The 20,849-nt window shown below is 34.4% G+C and overlaps 1 protein-coding gene across 2 annotated transcripts in view; it reads left to right on the forward strand.

The window, feature by feature from the left end:
• LOC141390191 (uncharacterized) overlaps nt 1-20,849 on the forward strand; it is a 233,870-nt gene that overhangs the window by 38,431 nt on the left and 174,590 nt on the right. The gene's annotated exons all lie outside the window — the stretch shown is intronic.

The following is a 20,849-nucleotide window of genomic DNA, read 5'->3' on the forward strand; positions in this document are numbered from 1 at the left end:
ACATTAGAGTGGCGCAATGAAAAAAATTATGCCTCATGAAAAATAAAACCTTTCATTTGTTTCTTGATTCTGGCATGATATTGTGTGAAACTTGTACAACATTTTGTGATCGTTTTCAAAAATGACTCGGTCGATTTATGTCCTTCATATTGAATTTCTTGTCAGGTTAGACTATACGGTTTATACTCTCTGATTTTATCGAAATAATTTGCCATACGAGGGGTTCTAAAAAACCTTCTGGCCTAGGCAACTCGCAGTGTCGACAGGTGTCATTTGAATTTTTTTTTTTTTTTTTTTGAAAGTTTGACAGTTTTTAGCCTAAGCGTACTCAGGTCAGTTTGGCATATGACCATATCGACACCTCCAAATAATAGTATGCTAAGTCTAAAAAGTGAGTTTTGCAGGAGAAGCTCTCAAAGTGTGGAAATTTTTTTGAACTTTAGTACTATGCTAAGTCAATATTCGTTTATAACTTCTGTTCGGATTGACCGATCGTTACCAAAATTTGACAGAATTTAAGTTAAAGGACGTTCGACACCTCCAAGTAATAGTTTGCTAATTCTGAACAGTGAGTTTTGCAGGACAAGCTCTAAAAGTTTGGAAATTTCTTTGACCTTCAGTACTATGCTAAGTAAATATTTGTTTATAACTTCTGTTCGGATTGTCCGATTATTACCAAAATTTGACAGAATATAAGTTAAAAGACGTTAAATATAAAAATGTAAAGAACTTGAAAACATGCTAAGTCGACTTAGCATACTATTGTTTGGATGCGTCGATATGTTGGGTTGTTTACAGTGGCTTGATTGAGACACCTCCAAAACATGGTTTTTGAACGCATTTACAACATCTTCTGGCGACGAAAATCGTTGACCACGCCTTTTTTTCTTGATTTGCTGGAATCAAATCATTGGATCCCCAGTCAAGGCTGTATGGCGTATGACCCATCAATTCCACGTTTTTTCCGGTCAAACAGGCACTGGTTTGAATCGATCGATGTGTGAGAGCTCGCATTGTCATGATGCAGAACAATTCGTCTTATCTTGTTCGTTTTTCGAATCTCTCAAGAGACTTCAGGCAAACAAATTGTAGAGAAAAATCCATTTTTGCGGCCAGGTGTTCATGCAATATTGAATGTTAGTTGGTGGAATAAGTACCCAAGGATGTCTCTATCTGGCGGTATTTAACATGGCGATCTTGTATTATCAGTTCACGCACGGCTTAATTGTTTTCTGGCACAACGGCCGTTTTTGGACCACTTCCCGACCTTCGTCTTTTGGCGAGTGTCCGCCACGATTGAATTCATTGAACCAGTTTTTCATAGTCCTATAGGATGGTCCTTTATCGACACACAAAGATTTAGTTTGATCGATGCACTCTTGCCTTGATTACCTACGTCGAAATTTGTGAAAATTTTTCCGACGTAAATGTTCACAAGTAAATTCCATTTTTTTCGCAAAGTAATTTTTTCAAGACACTGTAAAGAACCCAACACATGGTCATATGTCAAACTGACCTGAGTACGCATAGGATAAAAACTGTCAAACTTTCCAAAAAAATGTGAAATGACACCTGGCGACGATGCGATTTGCCTAGGCCAGAAGGTTTTTAGTGCCCCTCGTATAAGTAAGTATGTAGTATAACCATATGTATGTTCCAGAACCTGCAAGAATCTACAAATTTTTAATACGATAACAATTTTTCCTTTATGATATCGAAAAATTTTAAAAATTAGTAGTTCTGGAACAATCTACATATGGTAAAAACCAAATATCCTTTACAATTCCAATTGAAAAAAATTAAAAAATTTTTTTGTGAGCACATCTTCGATTTTTGGTATAAAGGTTAAGGAAAAAATTCTGGTTTCAAATCTGTTCGCGTTCACGAAATTGGCCGATGCGCCCAAAACTTATAGCGGTCTTTATTCTCTTATAAAGCAAAAACCTTTTAAAATTTCTTATTTGTTTCTTAAATGTACGCATATATCAGTAACAGCATTTGATATCCATCCGCAGATGCACCATAATTTCTAAAATTTGTTTTATTTTCGCGAAAAATCAAGAAAATTAAAAAAATCTGGGAACAAATCTAAATTGTACTACATCAGAGTCCGTATAAACCTCCAAAAAAAAAATAAATTGAAAATACGTACAGAATCTAGACAACGCGTAAAAAAATATGAAACCAATATTATAAACATTGGCTTTATAAATTGCATATTATAACAACAACAAAACAGAAAAAATATATTGTTAAAATATTATTGCAAATACATTTTTTGGTTCGATTAGAAAAATTAGAAGAAAATACTTGCGAGTTCTCCAACTATTTCCCTAAAATCCCACACAATAAATAGTGTATACTGCTAAAACTTCATCAAAAAATATGGTTTGCCATCGCGAAAGCTTAACTGCTTACTGTGATAACTTAAAAGGATAGAAAATTAGGAGTAATATTGAAATTACAATCATTCAAAAAATATGAAAATTAAAAAGCCTGTTATTCACGAATTAGTTAAAGTCGTTTAATGCGCATCCGACTTTCGATACAGCGAATCAATCTCATTCAATACCTATTTATATTTCGATGTTTCATTTGGCGGGCATTGTGTGACGTCAGTTGCATCTTACAATGCCAAAAACTTTAAAGTGGGTAAAAGTCGCGAAATGTGCATACGATTTCATTAGTGCAGATCAAAAATACGTCAATATACACCTATTTCAAATAGATTCTTCAAGAACCGCGGATGTGCCTCCACAATATGGGTTTTGGTAAGATACTCATATCTCTGTAATTTATGACACGGGTTTTCGCAAATATAAATGATTCCATTTATCTAAAACTTTTTAAAGAAAATCGCGGTTTAGTTCGCCGATTTGTCAAAATATATTTCTGCTGATTTTTCGTTTTCCAAGGTATCTATATCCGCGGTTTTAGTGAATGGATTCGATCGCGGAAGGTCTCATTAGATCCGTCGAATAAAAAAAACTAAATTGACGAGGGGTTCAAAGGAAATTGAATGACAGTTGTAAATTTTAAACGCAAAAAATAGATTTTTAAGAAAATTCACGCATCAAATTTTGACCTTTAGACTCCAATTACAATTACTAGGATATTATAAGTTTGAAATATCATCCTTTTGTGCGTCCGGATTATAAAAAAAATTAAAAAAACCCAAATTTCGGCTTCAAAATGTCTGCATCAATTTTAGGTGGATGCAGGGGATATATCAAATATCCATACACGAGTGGCATGTTGCTCATGGAGTATTCTGTAATTCCTTCTTTGGGCATAGGTCTATAAACTGTAAGGTTAAGCCAGAAATCGGAAGGGAACATAAAAAAAAACTTGTTGGCTCCAACCCGTTTTTACCTATTTTTCTACATTTATGTCAACACAGCTTCCACGAACATTAATTTTTATGGTCGATATTATGGGATCCCTCCTAAAGCACTTCATTTTAACGATTTTCAGTCATACTATATAGAATATGTTAACAGGTCCAAATTCTGAATGGGAAAAACTCGGATTCATCGATTGTAAAATAGTTTTGGGTTTTACCATATGTATATTATTGTGAATAAATTTCCTTTAGTTTTCCAAGACATCCCAATATTTGTGCTTGGGTTCACATGAACATTTGCCTGAATTCGAATAAACTTACATCTTAATCATGTAGGATTCCACACATACACACACAAAGAAATAAGTATGAGTGTGCTCCGTGTCTGTTTGCCTGAGTAAAAACAACCAAATATTTACAGTTGTTCGGAACTCTTCTCCCCTTCTTTGCTTGCTATGTGTGTGTTTGCCTTCTACTTCAGCAAATGTTGGCTTGCAAATTTTTACTAATAGACTCTAATAATGCTCTCAAGAAAAATAACGAAATTTCTTTGGACGATGATTATTACTTATACAGAGGAGGAAGAAGAAGATGAAGAACTAGCTTAAATTGTCTAAACGAAAAGCAAATGGCTTGGATAGAAGGAAACTTTTAAGGCTTCTTATTGCTTTGGCCAATTCTCAAGGAAACTTGTAATGCCATCATCGTATCAAGTTGTCACGATAAACAGTTGAGTTCTTAATTGGCCTTAAATAAAATCCTGAAAATGAATGTTGGTTTGATTTCCAAGGGCAGTTAGAACGGATTTTTTTGCTAGCATAATAAAGAGAATGAATGAAGTAATGATGTACATATGTATGTATGTTTGTTGATTAGTATGTACATCAGAAACATATTTTTAAATACTATGTTAGCTATGTTTTTTGAATATTAAAAAGTTTGTTCGAATTTATCAAATATGTTGCACATAAATGCATTTTGTTATACCTAAAACCAGTAAATTCGTAGGGACAAGTCTGTCGGAATCGCACCCCTCTCTGTGAAGGGACGGAAGACACGAACTTCATAGACGGTGGAAGAAGAACTTCATGTCGTCCCTCCAGCACATTTTTTATATCAGTTTTACCATTGCGGAAGGTAATTGCCCATAATTGCTCATGAAATCCATGGATGCGATCTTCCATGACAAAGCAAAGAACGCCATATTGCGGCAACTTTGATGGCTACTGACTAAGTTGGTGTGCATGCTCTACTTCTCCACACAACTACTCCTTCACCCGAACAGCTTCGTTGAAGATAGCCTTATGGATTCCTGACTGACATGTGGTTGGGATTTCAGTCCCCTCCGAGAAAAGCTAGTGGAACACCGTTACTGCTTTGTGGGACGACAGATTTGAGTTTATAACAAATAATCTTTTGCTTGTTGGTGCGGTATTGGCTTCCTCCCAAAGACTTTAGAAACAATCAGGTATCGCTGAGCTGTTAAGCGTAGACACAGTCGCTTCCATTGCACAGTGGTTGCTGCCATTGGCCAAAATTAAAAAAATGAAAGTCCATTTTTTGGTACTAAATGTGTTCATATCTACTCCTAACATTTTAAATTTCACTAAAATAAATTTGATATGGATTACTTCTTACTGTATTCTTTAAGAATAGCATCAAAAAAGAAAAAAATGTAACAGGTTGGATTTCGAGGTGAATTCAGTGCAAAAGTTAGGGGAAAGTAAAATATTAATATCAAAATACATGAACTCTATACTGACCAAACTTATCTCGAATATTGACAAGAAATGTATTACCTTAATTTTTATGCAGTTTTGTGTTTGTCATTTCTTCAGTATAATTAAAATTCATTTAAAGTTTTAGTTATGTTCCCCCTCTTTCCTCCTAACGATTTTTTTTTTAAAGATTAGTAGTAGTCCAAGTATTCTGTTTTCAAAATATCAGCTGCATCTTTTCGCATCTTTGGAACTTGTTCCCAAAATACTAAGGATACCTTTCAGGGTGTGTTTGTCATTTTTTCAAATGTGCAGGTGATACATTTCAGATTTTTTAATATATACATTGTGACATTGTGCGGTTCAGTTATATGAAAGATACGTCAAAATGTTTTCCCTCAATGTAAAATTTCGATAATTCAGCCATTTTCGGTAAAAATACCGAATATTGGGCGGTACCGATTTACGGGGACAACATCAAACGGGGACAACCTACATTGATCGACAATTTTCTGGTTAGCCTACCTCCAGGAAAGATTAAGTGGCATTTCAGCCATTTCGATTTAATAATTTATATAAAACCTTTAAAATTCCGAAAATCGGGCGGTACCATTATATAGGGAAACCAATTCAAAAAAATGTTTGCAAAAAGGGTTTCTAACACTAGGGAGTACCGATAGCCAACTTTTAGCCAATTTCATTGAAAGATCTGGTCAAGACCCCCAAAATGCCAGAAATCAGGTGGTACCGTTCTATGGGGGCTATACCTAAAGTTGGACCTATGTTGATTTTTTTTTTTTTTTTGCTTTTTTGTTTGTGTTGCTAAACCAAAATTTGCTGAAATTTTCGTATTGATACCTGCACAAGAAGGATTTTTGGCCGCTTTTCCCATACAAGTTCTACCACAGTGCATTGTCCTCTGCCAGTTTGAGAATTGGCAAGCAATTCCTTAAATGAATGACAATATTCTCGGGAAAATATTTGTTGCACCAAAGAAGACTAAATACCAATCTTTTGCCATTTCGAACTGATAATGAGGCAAAAATCTTTAAAATACCTAAAATCGGGAGGTACCATTCTATGGGGGCTATATCAAAACATGGAACTGTGCCGACAAATTTTTAAGGGGAAAGATTTGTAGTCCCAAAGAAGACTTAATGCAACAGTTCAGCCATTTCGGTGTGATAATGAGGCTAAAACCCACAAAATACAGAAAATTCGTGAGGAACCTTTGTATGGAGGATATATTAAAACGTTAACCTATAAAGCTCATTTTCAATATCAAACATCTTAGGAGTAATAGAAACTTTTGGACCAAATTATAAAGCTCTATATTAAATATTGCGGGTTGTATTTTGATTTAAACAGACGGACTGATAGACGGTCATTGTTATATCGAATTAGAATTTTAAGCTGATCAGGAATATATACTTTATAGGGTCTTCTATAATAGAGGATATTAAAAATGCACTTTTCTCTTCTCCCCTCAAGTTAAATGTAAACGAAGTAGCTGTCATAAAAGAATCAGAAGAGCAATTCAGCATAAATATAGGAAAGCGTTAAGTTTTACCGAAAAGCGTTAAGTTCTACCGGGTTGAATTTGTTATACCCTTCACCACGGAATATTTTGAGCTTATACGGAATAATGTATTTTCTTTCTGTTACGTCCACTATACCAATGCCCACAATTTTAGGTAGAAAATACTTTTTTACCACTGGGAACCTAAAATACCCAATTTTAGTTAGGCCAGCCACAAACTTGAAAATACCTAAGGGCTATACACCTACGTAGGCTTATATCCACAATTTGTGATGGAGAAGTTTTTAACCACTGGGAACCATAAATACCGAAGGACATCCAATCATGCCCGAAAATGTAGATAAAAACTAAAAAACAAGTAAAAAATTGTCAGTCGGCTTTGCCGACAGAGATATACACTCAGCCTGTGTATATTGAAACAAATTTTTTCCAAAAAACGTATATTTAAAATATTGTGGGCGTTTGAACCGAGAAAAATGTTGATTAGGATTAAAGATCAAAAGTTTTGTGGAGGAGATACTAAAAATAATGGATCGACATTGACCATTATGAAAGTATATCTCCAGCCGCTACATATGGTGCCATAGGGGGTTTTTACACCCTTCGGGCTGTATGCTCATGAAGTATGGACTTGCCCCTGAAAAAAACTTTTACCATCGTAATTGAAAATCAAAGTGATTCGATAGCAGGTCTTAAAGTGAACTTATCCGAAATTTTGTGTGGGAGGTACCGGATGGAGTGGACAAATATAGTCCATATTTGAACCTGATCTATATCTGGTAGATATATTAGGATGTGTAAAGTATGGACCAATTCGGCAACTCCCTTCAATAGTTACCGTACGAACAATTTTCCCGAATATTTTTGAACTTTTGTGTGGGAGGTTCCTGAAGGAGTGGACCGATATGGCTTATTTTCGAACTTAAAGTATGTTTGGACAAAATATTACTAAGGCCAAATTTTGGACCGAATCGGCAGATCCGTTCTAAAGTTATCTTGCGCTCCAACCACCTCACACGGTGTCATAGGGGTTTTTGAAACTTTCATGCTACTTTCTCAGGAAGTATGGACTTGCCGCTAATGAAACTTGTACCGTCGTATGGGGGGCAGTGAATGCAAGTTACTAAAACAAAAATCAAAGCGATTCGAGAGATGGCCCTAAACTGAACTTTTCCGAAATTTTGTGTCGGAGGTACCCGAAGGAGTGGATCGATTGAGTCCATATTGAAACCTTATCTAAGTCTGGTACAAATTTCACGATGTGCAAAGTATGGACCCCATCGGTTACTTCCTTCAAGAGTTATCGTGCGAACAAATTTTCCGAACATTTTCGAAATTTTGTGTGGGAGGTACCGGAAGGAGTGGACCGATATAGCCCATCTTCGAACTTAAACTAAGTTTGGGCAAAATATTACGAAAGCCAACATTTGAACATTTGAATCGGTTCATCCCTTCGAGATTTATCGTGCGCTCCAGCCAGACGGACGGACATTGCTCAATCGACTCCAAATTGTCTGAAACGCATTTCGTCCAAACATACTTGGGGTCTAAAACCATTATTTCGATGAGGCACATTTTGCCAGGTATTTCGACAATAAACTGTAGCTAATATCTTTGAAATACATACAATCGGGAGGTACCGTTATATGAGGCTATTCCAAAATATGCACCTATGTTGATTATTTTATCTGGAGAAGTTTTGTGACCTTTTGAAAAATGTAGCAAAAATTACACCTTGTTCGTTTAAAAACTGTAGCTAAAATCCACAAAATATCGAAAATCGGGAGGTACTATGTCAAAAATTGTTGGTGGATTTGTCTTGTGACCGCTAAGAACCGCAAATGGTATATTACAGTTAGTTCGGTTAAAAATTTTCGCTACAATCCTCAAAATACCGAAATTATTGCGACGCTAGAGTGATTGCGACAGACGGACATGGCTAGATCCATGCTGGGTTGGCATCCGTTGGCCGAAACGCTTTTGTTTTCGGATCAACCCTGTTCAAAAAATCCAAGTGCCGTGATATTTTTTCATAGGTGATGTGGCTCTTCGTGAAAGTTATAAAACTTGTCCGATGATTATTTTTTCCATAAATATAATTTCAAAGTGATTTGCGCTCAAAATGTTTCCATATTTTAATCCTTATTTTTATACCCTCCACCATAATATGGAGGGTATAATTACATTTGTCATTCCATTTGTAAAACATCGAAATATTCATCGGAGACTCTTGATCAGGATAAAATTCTAAGTCGATATAACCATGTCCGTCTAAAATCAAGTTTCTATTAATCCTAGGTTGTTTGGTATTGCAAATGGGCTATATCGGTCCACGTTTTGATATATCCCCTATAGAACGGTACCACCCGATTTTCGGTATTTTGAAGGTTTTAGCTTCATTATCACACCGAAACGGCTGAATTTTGATACTTAGTCTTCGTTAAGGGTACAAACATGTTCCCCAGAATTTTGTCAGTACAGGTTCACGCCTTCATATAGCTCATATAAAACGGTACCTCCCGATTTGCGGTATTTTAAAGGTTATAGCCTCAATATTCCACCGAATAACAACGGTGGTATAACAACTTCGGCCGGCCCGAAGTTAACGTCGTTCTTAATTGTTTTTTTATTATTATTTGTTTTTCGCTTGTGCCGAGGTTGGTCGACTATCCGTAGTAATCATAGTTCACTACTGTTTCGGTTATTAGTCTTTAATAGGCAAAAATTCATTAATTCGTTCAGCAGCAAATATTTTTTTAAAAAAAGAGGTCGAAAAGTCATCACTCTAACTTTCTCATCTTTTGATTTATTTACATTTGTCATAAATTAATTTTTATCCACAGAAAGGCAATGTCTAAAAGTAGTGCTGTGCGTAATGTATTTTTTATATCTTCAAATTTGTTTTTTAGTGCGATAAATCGTCATGGACCAAAGAAATTTCTCAATTTTAACATTGATGAAATAGTGATATCCCATTTGTTTTTTTTTTTTAAAGAACGGAAATAAAATGATGAAAAATGCATATTTGTATGTATCTACTAGCAAAATGCCCGCTACTTCGTATGCGGAAAGGGAATAATATACAAATAAACAATATTTCATATGAAAATGGTGGACACTGAAAATTTTGATGTACTAATACCTATTTTAATTGATATTTAATTTCTTTTAAGTATTGTTCATATATCTATAGTTTGAATTTCCAAAAAAAATACCCATTTCAAATTCCAGTCCTTTTTTTTATTAGAACGGTAGGGGTAGTTTTAAGATTTTATTCACATTTTCTAACCGAAGTATCTGCAATTTCGGCATTTGTAATATCAACATGTAGAAAACCTTTATTCAAAAAATGTTACTTAATGCGCACGCTTTGTTTGACATGGCCCCTATATAACAGTTATTTTTTTACACATTTTTATTTACACTTTTTTGTTCACAGGGTATAAAAACCTTATTGCAAAACAATAGTTGTATTTTCTAAAACGTCCAGAATAAAAAAAAACAATTTTGTTCAAAAGATATGTTTGACTGTTTGATTTCAGTGGAAAATTTAGAAACCACCTTAGCGTTAACATTAAAGCATTAGCACACTATTCGATACAATTTTAAAACTCCATGGTATTACATGCAGAAACATTGCATACATTTTAAATGCGGATTTTTATAGACATTCTCAATACCAGTGCTTCAATATTTAGTACTATTTAATACTTCTAGTACACTTATTGTACTAACACCTCTAACAGTGAAACTGACAACTTCTCCTTAGCCCAATATACAATTTATTGCACTTTCGTACTCTGCGCACACTAACTATAAAATTCCAGCATCACCCAACACCAAATTTCGTACTATTTTGTATTTTTTGTATTTCCAATACCAACCCAATAATTCAGTCCTTAGCAACCTCCATACCTAATTTCAGATTTTGTATGCATTTCAAAAACTCCTTATCTGAACACCAACAAACAACCAAATTTTGTACTTATAATAGGTTTCGTTTCAAAAATAACATCGCGATGTCCCAAATTATATCCCAATCGCGATACTTATTTACAATTTAATCTGAATATTTTAACCAAATTTTGTAGCGTTTAGTAATTTTCGTTCACTTATCTCAACCCTACAATCAACAGCGACTATAATACCAAATTTCAGAATTCCACCGTTATTCGTATACCATTTAATACGAAAGTTCGAATTTCAATAACTATCTCAATCCTCCACTCCAAATAGTACCATATTGTACCCATATCCAAATGGTACCAAATTTAGTACCATTCGAATATTCGTACTTATGTGTACAAAAAGTATTTTGTACACATAAGAACGAATTTCCGAAATCTACCTCAATCCTACACGCAAAAGTAATAATAATTCCAAATTTCATGATACTTTTCGTACACATAAGTACGAAGTTCCAAACCTACCTCAATCCTGTACTCCAACAGTAAATATTATTACAAATTCTATGTTCCCAGCTCTATCCGTTAACCCGAATCCAAATTGTACCAAATTTATTACCATTTAATACTTTTCGTACACATAAGTACAATTTTCCAAAGCTATTTCCATGACTCAATCCTACCCTACAACAGTAATCGTAGTTCCAAATTTCCGGTTTGCAGCTCTATCCGTTCACCCAAATCCAAATTGTACCAAATTTAGAACAGCTTAGTACTTTTTGTACCCATAAGTACGAATTTCCAAAACTACTAACAATCCAACAGTAATCACTACTCCTAATTATAGGATTCCGCCTCTATCCATTTATCCAAATCTAAATTGTACCAAATTTAGTACCATTTAGTACTTTTCGTACACATAAGTACGAATTTCCAAAGCTACCTCAATAACCCACATTTCAGGTTTGCAGCTCTATCTTTTTACCCAACTCCAAGTTGTACCAAATTTAGTACCATTTAGTACTTTTCGTGGACATAAGTACGAATTTACAAAACTACACCCATATCTCATTCTTGCACTTTAACAATCACCCAAATCAAAATTGTACTAAATTTAGTACCATTTAGAACTTTTCGTGCACATGAGTACGAATTTCCAAAACCATTTCCTTATATTAACACTACTTCCCAACCTTGACTTCTATACCAAATTCCAGGATTCTAGATATATCAGTGGAAAATATACAACTGGTACTAAATTTAGTAACTTTTAGTACACTTATAGGTCGAATTTGCAAAAACCCTTTGGTACATCTTTCTAACTCTCCATCAGTGATCCACATTCCAAATTTCAGAATTCCCGCTCTATCCGTTCACCCAAATCCAAATTGTACTAAATTTAGTACCATTTAGAACTTTTCGTACACATGAGTACTAATTTCCAAAACCATTTCCTTTTATAAACACCACTTTCCAACCTTGATTTCCATACCAAATTCCAAGTTTCTAGCTAAATCCCTTCAAAATGTACAATTCGTACAAAATTTAGTACGTTTCGTACACTTAGAGGTCGAGTTTCCAAAAACCCTTTGGTACATCTTTCTAACTCTCCACCAGTTACCTTCATTCCAAATTTCAGAATTCTAGCTCTTCCCGTTTGCCTAATACAAAGGGTACCATATTTAGTACTTTTCGTACCCTTCTAGGTCGAATTTCCAAAAACCCAGCCTTATCTCACCCCTACACACCGACAGCAACCCACAGTCAAAATTTCAGCTTTCTAGCTTCAGCGGTTTCGTCTGGGCGATGATATACATGTCACTCACTCACTCACTCACTTATCACTAAGCTCTTTTATATATATAGATGTACAAATAGAGCGTATATGGAAGATACATATATCATTTTTTGAAATTCATTCATATTTTTGTACATAAACATTGTATATTTTGTATTGTATTATTGCCTTGCCTTCTCTTCACAAATAACAGCCTATCGGACCCACAATCATAAACATGACAAATCAAATTTAACAATTTATTTGACATAAATTGATTATATTTCGCAATCAAAGATCCAATTGAATGTTCATGACATTTCACATTTCGACATAAATATGTTGTGAGCATTTTATGATATAACAATAATGTTTCTCTTTCATGGAAGTAAAAACATGTCATTCTCCATACCCTACATCAATATGATTTATTAAGTTCTTTGAAGTCTTTTCGAAACTAATGTGAATAGCATTTGAGAAATGTGGATATGTAATAATTGGAATTACCAGGGATTGTTGGTTGCCTAGTTTCAATTTGATTTTTTATTTGATTTAGTTTTGAGAAATATACAATATATTAGTCTAAAAATTATTGACTTTACTATATATTTGTTTTTAATTTTAATTAAAAAATTGTTGTCTATGATTAGTATATTCCTGTATCAATAAAACTCATATTTGTAGATGTTTATGGGTAACTTGTATTTATAGAAAATCAATTGAAAATCGTTTCAGCAAGAAAGTTGGTGTAGGTAACCACATTGTCGCTTCCGTCGAATAAAACGTCTCTATTTGTTTTGTATTTTACACGTTTTCATCCATCACAATTCAAAACCGCCCCCTCCCCCATTTCAATTTTCTATGGAATCCTTCATAAATTGATTATTACAGGGCATTTATGCATGAATACGCCGAAATGTCAGCAATTCAACCGTGCTTGTCACAAACAAAGAATATTTATTTAAAACTCTAACGAACACTGTTCCATCCAAACGGCTTTATAGCGTTTATTTGTTGTTCTGGTGAATCGACCAACAGTAAAAACAAACAAAAAATACAAGGAATAAAAAAACAATGGAGTTGTAGAAGGGCAAAAAACGAAAATATAGCGGCGATAGCATATTGTCCAAGGTGCAATCAATTTTATGACAAAAACCAAAATTTATGACCAACTCCCAATCAGAGTGATTTTTCCAAAGGTATTAAAGTGAGATTTTTTTTCTGTTGTGCTGTCTAACTGAGAGTTTTTTTTTTTTTTTTTGCTCTGTTGAAGAGCGACAATTTGGAACTTCATTACAATTTTATTACGCTAATTGATAATAGGATTCTTTACGATAGGGAAAATGGAGAAATTGGGAGAAAGTAAATAGCTTAATAAAGTATAGTAGTAAAAGTTATGTATAGCTTAAAAATAAAGGCTAGCAGAACTTTGTATGCCCCCTAGAGATTTAACACTCATCAGAATATGTTGGAATTAAATAATATTGATATAAGTAAACAAATATCGGTCAACATTGCCGACAGAGATATACCCTCATCCTGCGACTTTACAAAAACAAAAAACAACAACATCAGTTTTAAGAATAAATAGCATTTTTGTAAGAAATAAAATAAGTTGTGGAAGTTTTTAGCGTAAATCTTTTACCGTTTGTGACGTAGGTATGTATCATAATCAGTGGGCCAACTTTCTCACAATAGAAATTATAGCAGTGTAACTTTAGAGCGAGAGAGATATAAAACAGTAACCCTAAATATTCATTTCGGGGATCATATCTCAGGAAGTACTCATTATACAAAGACTATTCGCTAGTGCAATTTCCACAAGCAGTAGTAAACCTTACTCACGAAAAAAATTATATCGATGTAAACAAAATCACATGTACTACCTTCGATGAAAATGAAAAAATCCCCCGATTTTGAACTTTGGTGAGGGGGGTAACCGAAGGTGTTGTCCGATATCAACATTATTGGAACTTGATGTAGGTTTAAGAGAAATATTACGATGTGCACTTACACTTTACGCTATAATCTATCTTCTACCAATATATATAAAATTCGACTGTAAACTCCTCCTAAACGGCTGGACCGAATTTGATGAAATTTTGTGTGTAGGACCGTTTATTGTGAGAATAGGTTTTTACCTATTTTTTATACGAAAAATGGAGGTTCAAGGGTCCCCCCACAACGGGATTTCCAAAAACGAGAAATCAAGGAGATTATTATACGTACTGGTATATCAGTTTGGAAATAACAAACTGTTAAAAACTCAAAGAATTTAAAAGGTTTTTTATTTACGGACCTGAACAGGAAAGAATGATCTAAAATAATATAATTTTGAGCTTGAAGAGTCGTTCCAAAATCTTCATATGTTTTAAAAAGTTGTTTACTGAAATCTTAGCTACATTTTTGTGGTTGACGGTATCCCTAATTTTTGGGCGGTTGGGTATCTTTGAACCAGAATCGGAGAAAAAGTGTAAAAATTGAATATTTTCAAATGTTTTTTTGTTTTTTCACCTTTAACTTCATTGATGTCTTCGCTACATCATTCCAGTTGGTTGTTTTCTTGAATATTGAATATTTGTGGATCAGAACCAGAGAAAACAGGATAAAAATCCCATTTGCTTTGTTATTTTGACCTTTAAGAACCGAATATTCAGAGTTCATATGTTCTAGAAAGATGTTTATTGGGATCTGAGGTACAATTTTGTAGTTGGTTGTTTGCTTTAAATTTGATCGGTTTGATAACTGCAGACCAAAACCCGAGAAATATTTTTAAATTAAATTTGACCTTGGCGATTTTGACCTTGCATATGAAGTTTGATGTATTATATGTGTTCACAATTTTTGTGTCTTAAGACAAGATCTACAACTTTGCCTCTGAGATAAATTCAAAACTCCTAACGGTTTGGAAGATATAGTCTTGAACAATGACCCCTTTTTACATCAAAGCCTCAAACCTTTGGAGGCCTACAACCGCGAATGTTGATGAGATAGGGAAAAACGGCGAGACACGTGTCTTCTATTTTTTGGTCTTCTATCACGCTGCGGTGTCAGAATAAGGTTAATAATTTTCGTGTTGCACAGTGGTATTCAATACAATAGTAATTGTGGCCTTTATCATTAATTGGTGTATTGGAACAAAAACAAAGAGATCGCGACCAATAGTTTTTTCATAAATAATTTCATAATTAGTGGGACTATGAAAACGAAATTTACATTGATTTCAATGCTTGAAATAACACGATGAAGATCACATTTTTGAATACAGTAAAGCCCCGATAATTGCAACTCTCATTTAAAAGTTATTCTTTGTAAATTATTGAGGTTTTTATCTTAACGAGTTTAAAGTGATAAGGTGTTCAATGAAACAATAATATGATTTTTTATTTAATTTTCTATTATAAATCTGGAGAAACGATTGTATGAGGGTTATGCCAAAGTGCTTATTTATGGTAAATTCGGTTCGAAGACTTTACTGAAAATTAAAAATAAATAAATTCTGAAAGTACCAATACGTGGGCCCTTCTTAAAATAGGAAACATATTTGTAAGGGAAGCTTTTGTATACTGAAAGAGATCCGCAAAACGCCAGAAATACTAAATTTTATAGATAGATACGTTTGAGAGGACCAATTGAGTTAAGATGGAGGTTAATAGCTACAGTATATTATGTGCAAGTGACGTACGTGTCTCCTGTCTTCAGCGAGAATATTGCAAGAAGCATGCAACTGCGTAATCATGTGCGATAAGAGTCATATCTGCATATAACAACTTCAACACCTTCTGTGCTGGCCGGATTCACCTAACCCTACGTGAAATGGTTTTATATACGATAAATGAAAGTAACTTCCAAACGGACACACAAAAAGGGAGGTATCAACATGCACGTTGACATAACGAAAGCCGAAAAGGCTCTTCCAAGAATGGCGATGTTCATGAATGACTCAACTTCCATTTAACTCCAGTCTTCAGCATTCATGGAAATTTCGGCAGTCACCCGTTGAGATTCCATTGAAAAGATAATGTAGTATTCGAACTATGCAACAGTGTGGAGCATATCCTAATTCAGTGCAAAATGTGGGAGGATTAAAGAGTGCAATATGAAATATCTAAGCAGATTATTAAAGATATGCTAGAGACAAAGGAGGTATGGAAGAAATAAGTTACATTTTTACGAGCAATTATGGTGGAGAAAAAAAATATTGCTAAGACTGCAGCCGAACCCCTAACTTCAATTCACAATGGATGGGAAAGTGGATACAACCAGTCTATGAACCCCCTAAATCCCCTTCGAAGTAATGAGTAAGCGGTTTCGGAGTGGTTGTTCTATTACGCTTATTAAAAGAAAAAAGATATATACATATATATAGACATACATATAGACAACTAGATAGAATACTAATATTAGCACGGAGAACCCAAACAACGGGCCAGCAAAGCGGAAAGCCAGTATAATATATAATTGTTCCACAACCATCCCATGCGGGACAAGGGACACTTCTCTTATAACAATGAGTGCACCACGTTTCATATTAGCTCAACAATTTGGGACCTAATGTTTATAGCCAAGTCCGAAAGGAGCATCTAAAGACATCACTTGTAGAGAAATTTTATATGGCTGATTGTCTGTCCGGGGAATCGAACCCACGATCTTGTGCGTGCAAGGCGGATGTGCATACCATTGCACCACGGTGGTACCCACGTTTAACACTATAAACTGTAAACGCTGTAAACGGGACCACAAGGAGTACCTTCGGTAAAAATTTAAAAACTACCTCAAACAGATTTCAAAAAATCAGTTTATGTCCTGTCTGAGCATAATTTTAAATTTTTTACAGAAGGTACTCCTTGTAATCCTAGTTTCATGAAGGTCCATATCGAACAAAACACCTTCATGAAACTAGGATTACAAGGAGTACCTTCTGTAAAAAATTTAAAATTATGCTCAGACAGCCCATAAACTGATTTTTTGAAATTTTGCTGAGGGTGTTATCCGATAGGGACCGTCTTGAAACTAGATGTAAGTTCGTAAGAAATTTTACGATATACAAAGTTTCAGCCAAATCGGATACTCACGTTTTAAGTAGTCGTGCTCATAAGTCCTTTTAATTGGTGCCGATAGGGTGTTTTAGAGCTTTGGGCCATTATTTCAGACATTCATTTCAGACGTTCTGCAAAAAAATTGAAAATATTACGGGACATGTCCTTTAAGAGTTTAAATCCCCTTATTGAATACCATAAAAGCCATTTTTCATGAACTTTTTACAAGAAATCTACCTTTTTTTGAAGATTGTTTTTTGTGGAAGGTCACGTCGTGAACTATAGACCTTTTTGTTTTGATTGAAACTCCCATCCCCTATTTTTTCCATTGTTATATATGAAATTGTATGACGTTCGGTTAACGTTAACCCGTTTGTTTTGTATGGGGTCAAAGGTGCATTTTCACGAAAATGATCAAAAACCCACATTCTTGGTCCAGTCGATGAAAATTTTCCACCAGTTCATTGTTCTGGCTAAGAAACGAATCGTACAAAAATTGGGAAAATCGGATCAGATTTCGATATAGCTATATAGGGCCCAATGCAGACGGGTTTAAGCGATCGCCATAAAATGGATCAAGTGGAAAACAAATAAACCGATCAGCATATATTTGTGTGGGATCAAAAAGAAACTAAAATGTTGTTCTTAAACGATTTTATTAAAAAAAAAAACAAGTAAGAAAAGTCTATAGTCGTACGGAGCCGACCATGGCATACCCTATACCACTATCCATGGACAATCGCTCTCCACTGAACTTGTATTCACTTATTGTGAAAATTTAATTATCAAATATCAGAGATGTAATGTATAATACTTATGGCCAAAACCAAAAAGTTATCTAGCATGACAAAGACATTTTTGTAGCAGGAAAGGAAAATTTAGTTCACACAAACTAAAATGTAATGAAACCCACTTATGCAGTACTACTACTTCCGTTGTTTAACCGCTACGTTATTGAAATTTTTACCAATTTCACACAAAAGTTGCAGTCCATTTAACCCGCTAAGTATTATCTGATCTTAACTTTGGTTTGTACGCTTCTTCTTTATCATTAACTCAAACTTTGTTTAAAATTTTGCGGGTTATTATTCTGACCTACAGAGCCGCTACACAATTGGTTAAAATTTTGTTTTTGGTACATTTTATCCCCTGAACATTTCACGATCATCACCAAAAACCAATCATTTCTATTCTGGCCCGAACCCAACCTCCTTAAAAAATTCTTTACAATCGGTCCATAACTGCGGCCTTAAGCTTGTTTACAATTTTTTATGGACGGACACACATCGCTAAATCGCTTTATCTTGTCGAGATATGAATTTTGGCATACCAAATAAGGGGTCTAGGACGAATATTTCGTGGTGTTACATAAACTTTTGGAGAGACAATATGTAGCATGGGATAAAAATGTGTTTCTCTACACAGAACCCATTATATGTTAGGCAGTAGGCCCGTTATCTAGCAAACACTTTATTGTAATTTACATCAGAGGAAAGGTCAGTAGTTTTTTTCCTTATGTAGGCTACTTTGAGAAATATATATGTCCCCAAGGAATTAAAATATCGACCAAAACTAAAATTTGTATATTTTTCATACAAAAGTAATGGTCCATTTCACACTCTAAAGAATATCAGATCATCATTCAAAATTGTAGGCATCTTTTTCGTCCTATACTCTTACCCGGTGCAAAATTTCGCGACTATTGATGTATAATTGCGACTTCTAGCGTGTTTATGATAACACTACAAACAAATAACGGAATATATTAGGCTGTAACTCTGTTATCTGATCATGCACACCAACATAATTGGCAACAATTGAAAGGTCAAGCGTTCCACTTTCAAGTATATCTCACTTGTCCGGAATGTCACTTCCAGGAATTAAGATATAAGCTGTATATTAAAATTTTTACAATTTTCACACAAAAGTTTTGGTCCATTTAACCCTCTAATATTATCCGATCGCCATCTCAAATTGCAAGCTTCTCCTTTGTGATATACTCTTACCTTATTTAAAATTACGCGTTGATCGGACTATTATTGAGACCCAAATAGCCGCTAGAAAATTGGATAAATATTATGTTTTTGGTCCATTTCATCCGCTAAATATTTCACTATCATCACCAATAAGAATAGGGATCTATTCTGATCTGAACCCGACCTCCATACAAAATTTCGTGACGATCGGTCCATAATTGCGGCCTGGAGCGTGTTTACAATTTATAATGGACAGACGGACGGACGGACGGACACACATCTCAAAATCGCTTTATCTCGTCGAGATATGAAGATTGGTATACCACATTGAGGGTCTCCGACGAATATTTCCCGGTGTTACATGAATTTTTACCAAAACAAACTTATAATACCCTTTTCCACATTGTGGTATAGGGTATAATAATAGAAAAGTTAGCTTTTTCACCATAAATCCGTCCAAAAATTAAAAGAAAAGTCAAGAAGTGCTATACTTGAGGTGGTTTAAGATTGATTTTATAAATAAGTTGATTGTAGTTTTCGTTACTATTTTGACAGAAACTATCGGTTGTAGATTCTTTATATAAATTTGATGGCATCCAATACATCTGATGGAAGTGGTCTGTAATCCTTAGTATAATATAATACAAATAAGCTGTGCCTCTACGTACAGGGTTATAGCCATTTGCCATTATGTGTGGGAGGTACCCAAAAAAGAAGACCGATATATTCCATATGCGAACCAGATCTATTTCTAGAAGAAATTTACAAGGAACAAATTTTGGACCAAATCGATTAAGTTATAGATTTATTAAGGTACCAAAAAGACAGAAATGGACAGATAGGTTTGGACCAAATATAACGAGGACCATATTATTGACCAAACCGGTTGATCCGTTCTAGAGTCAAGGTGAACGGACTGAGCTAAATCGACTCCAAATTGTCTAAAACGGATTTCGTTCAGCTTGTTTCATAGCTTGTTTCCTACAAAAAATCATTCTGAACTACTAACAAAAAGCATTCGCTAACAAACACTTGTAAACATTTCAGGTTGCTTTGAACTACACTGCAATGCAGAACACGTTTAAAGCCTGTTTAATGTTTACCTGCATTGCCTTCTCAATTTTTGTGTGAAATATTTATGCGAAAAATGAGCTTGTACTGAGATTTTGAATCTTTGTCCAATGGGAATGTTTACTTCACTACTTTTTCATTTCATTTTCCAAAATACACACGAATGCATATTTGACGACAATGACTGCGATACGTGCACATTTTGAACAAACATATACGAATGGCGTTGAATGTTGCTGCAAAGCGAAATAAATGACAGACATACAGACAAATGAAACGATGTACGTGATTTGAACGCTTTCGTTTTATCTTTTGTCTACCTATAAAGGGGGGTTTCTAGTCTGCTTTTTCACGTGAGAATTAAAATGAAAAAGAAAATTGGGGCAAATGATTTTGGAAGAAAGTTGTTGTATTTTTTAAGTTTTGTATAAATTTTGTCTCGTATTTAGAATTTTAGATAAAGTAAGAATACTTAACAAA

Source organism: Musca autumnalis, unplaced genomic scaffold (genome assembly GCF_047663935.1).
Source record: "Musca autumnalis isolate F117 unplaced genomic scaffold, ASM4766393v1 scaffold_1, whole genome shotgun sequence".
Taxonomy (NCBI): domain Eukaryota; kingdom Metazoa; phylum Arthropoda; class Insecta; order Diptera; family Muscidae; genus Musca; species Musca autumnalis.